Below are 2,879 nucleotides of genomic sequence, written 5' to 3'. Positions count from 1 at the left end.
AGACTATGATTAGCCAATCAGGTGTTATACTGCTAAAACAAAAAACCTGCACCCACGCCGCCCTTTTCAGAGTAGACACCGCAGTCCGAAACTTTCTAAAAGTGGCTTTTCAGAACGGCCAGACTAACAACCGTCACAACAGGCCTGGCCATGAGAGAGCACTGTCAGACTGGCCTCTGGCCAGGAACAGCAAGGCTCCTGACCTCTCACACATCCCCCTGTCACCCCATAACCCCCCCCCACCCCCACCCCCACCGCCCCAAGGCACACATGCTGTCCACCTGCCGAGGCCCAGCACCACCGCCATCAGCACTGCTCTAACCAGCTTCTCTCTGTTTCATCGATGCTCAAAACAGTAAAAATCACTGCACCCCGCTTACAAACCATTAAATCTGAGTCAGACAAAGTAAAAAAAGAAAATCAATGAGATGTGCACACAAAACCTCTTATACTAGAAAAAGTACATCCAACTTATTCATTGTTGTAGGTCTCATTCAAATAGCAATGAGATCTGTTCAAGAAAGAGGAGAACATACTGTATATATAAATGTATATGGTTGAAAATAGTTTAAGAAAAACACTAGAAATGATATGAAATTGAGATTGAGATTGATTGATTATGCCAGTCACTGAATGCTGCCACAGTTCAGCCTAACAAACCCCAGTCACAGGAGTTATGGAAGTTTGTGAAAGCACAGTACCTCACTGGGAAGTGCAGCTCCAGAGTCTGCCCAGGAGCTGAGGCTGTCTGAGAATATCAGCCTTCCGTGCGTCAGTCTGGGGCTCCGGGTATCCATGGCTGCTGGTGTTCCTCTCGGATCCCCCCTCTACCCGTCTCCTAACGCTACTGCAGCCTGTTTCAGACGGGACACGCCGGGCTCTCAGGCTCCCAGCTCCTCTGCTCCCCCCCCCACCCCCCACCCCACCGCCTCCCCTCCACACCCTCCCAGGAAAAAAGGCCAACTTGTTTACAGTGCAGAAACAATGCCGGCCCTTCTTCCAGAGAACTCTCCTATTCTCCCACTTCCCTTTTCCATTTTCAGCGCTCCCTTTCCACAGCAAAGTCCATCGGTCTCCTTCTCCGTTTTCATGCGCTGAACTCTCCTTCCCATCTCTCCCTCTCCTTAAGGAGTTAGTTAATGTTTCATTTGTGTTACCTACCAGCAGAACAGTAGAGAGAGAGAGAGAGAGAGAGAGAGAGAACAGGGAGGAGCAAATAGATGTCTGGTCGAAAGCTCTTATGTGTGTGTACACTTATGCGAGTAAGGGGGTGGGGTGTGTGTGTGTATGTGTGTGTCTGGGTGAGTGGGTGTGTGTGTGAGTGTGTGTGTGCGTGTGTCTGGGTGAGTGGGTGTGTGTGTGTGTGTGTGTGTGTGTGCACTAATGTGAGTAAGGGGGTGGTGTGTGTGTGTCTGTCTGTGTGTGTGTGTGTGTGTGTGTCTCTGTCTATCTGTGTGTGTGTGTATGTGTGTGTGTGTGCATGTGTCTGGGTGAGTGGGTGTGCGTGCGTGTGTGTGTGTGGCTGTGTGTCTGGGTGAGTGGGTATGCGTGTGTGCGTGTTTGTGTGTGTGTGTGTGCGTGTGTGTGTGTGTGTCTGTCTGTCTGTCTGTCTGTTTGTGTGTGTGTGTGTGTCTGTCTGTCTGTCTGTCTGTGTGTGTGTGTGTGTGTGTGTGTGTGTCTGTCTGTCTGTCTGTCTGTTTGTGTGTGTGTGTGTCTGTGTGTGTGTGTGTGTGTGCGTGTGTGTGTGTCTGTGTGTGTGTGTATGTGCGTGTGTGTGTGTGTGTGTAAGTATCTGGATGTAAGTGTCTGTTTGGAGAAGACAAGTAGCTGCTAAGACATGCCCACAAGCTCACTCGCTCACTCGCTCTGCTCTCTCTCTCTCCCTCTCTCCCCCTCTCTCTCATAAAGTACAGAAAGGGAGAAAACTGGTTCAACTAGACCAACCCTCTCCCTTCATGGTGCTTGTGGACAGTTAAATTCCACTTTAAGTCATGAGTTGGACACTATTGTAGTCCTGTGCTAAAGTAAACAGGCAATGATCTTCCGCTCAATTAGACCTGCTCTCGGTTTTGTTTTTGTTCACCCGACCAATTAAGCAATACAGCAGAGTTAATGACATTATTCACTGTGTATCCTCAACCTGAGATGAAGGCCTCAGGAAAGGTCAGGACAGAGAGTGGGGTGGGGTACAGACAGTATTTTAACCGAATAGCTCCAGGGTAAAGTTTGACTTAAATTTACTGCTTTGCCTTCAAAACAATTTAACAATTCCTTATTGCCTGGAAGGAATAATAATTTTAAAAAAACATTTAGACCCATATCAAGAGCTCAGGTCTTTTCAATAACCATTATCAGTAATAAGCCAGTATCATGCATATGAATGAATATTATATGACATATGAATTATTATTCCTCCATGAAATTGAATATTCAGTCTCTTAGACCTTATTTTAAATACACCACCTACAGTGAGCTCTATAATGTTTGCGACAGACATATTTTGTTCTTTATTTGGCCCTGTACTCTACAATTTTAGATTTGTAATAAAACAATTGACATGTGCAAAGTCTCAGCTTCTCTTTATTTTAAATACAATGTACAAATTGCCGCATTTTACATAGGCCCCCCATTTCAGGGCAAAGAAAATACAGTATGTCTTTGTCCCAAACATTAAGTATCTTACTGTATGTGAAAATAAACCTATGTTTCTATATTCTATTCTGCAAGGACTTCACTTTCCAGCCTACTGTCATGGCAAACCATAAAAGCAAGGTCTGTCTCCCAGTTACTGTACAAAACAGAAGACTACAGTATATTACAGTATATTACTCTCTGGGTGGATGAAATCAGTGCAACATCAATGTTTTTTTGTTTTCTGA

At 45.5% G+C, this 2,879-nt stretch overlaps 1 protein-coding gene across 1 annotated transcript in view; it reads right to left on the bottom strand.

Annotated features, from left to right (window-relative positions):
- The window catches only part of LOC133138085 (rho guanine nucleotide exchange factor 19-like), a 23,449-nt gene extending 22,548 nt beyond the window's left edge, over positions 1-901 (bottom strand). The window contains exon 1 of the mRNA XM_061256535.1: positions 702-901. The gene's annotated coding sequence lies outside the window, so the exon portion shown is untranslated. The remainder of the gene's footprint in view (positions 1-701) is intronic.
- Between the last annotated feature and the right edge of the window lie 1,978 nt (positions 902-2,879).

Source organism: Conger conger, chromosome 10 (assembly GCF_963514075.1).
Source record: "Conger conger chromosome 10, fConCon1.1, whole genome shotgun sequence".
Taxonomy (NCBI): domain Eukaryota; kingdom Metazoa; phylum Chordata; class Actinopteri; order Anguilliformes; family Congridae; genus Conger; species Conger conger.
The sequence above is the reverse complement of the archived record's forward strand: the minus strand, read 5'-3'. Positions and strand labels throughout refer to the sequence as shown.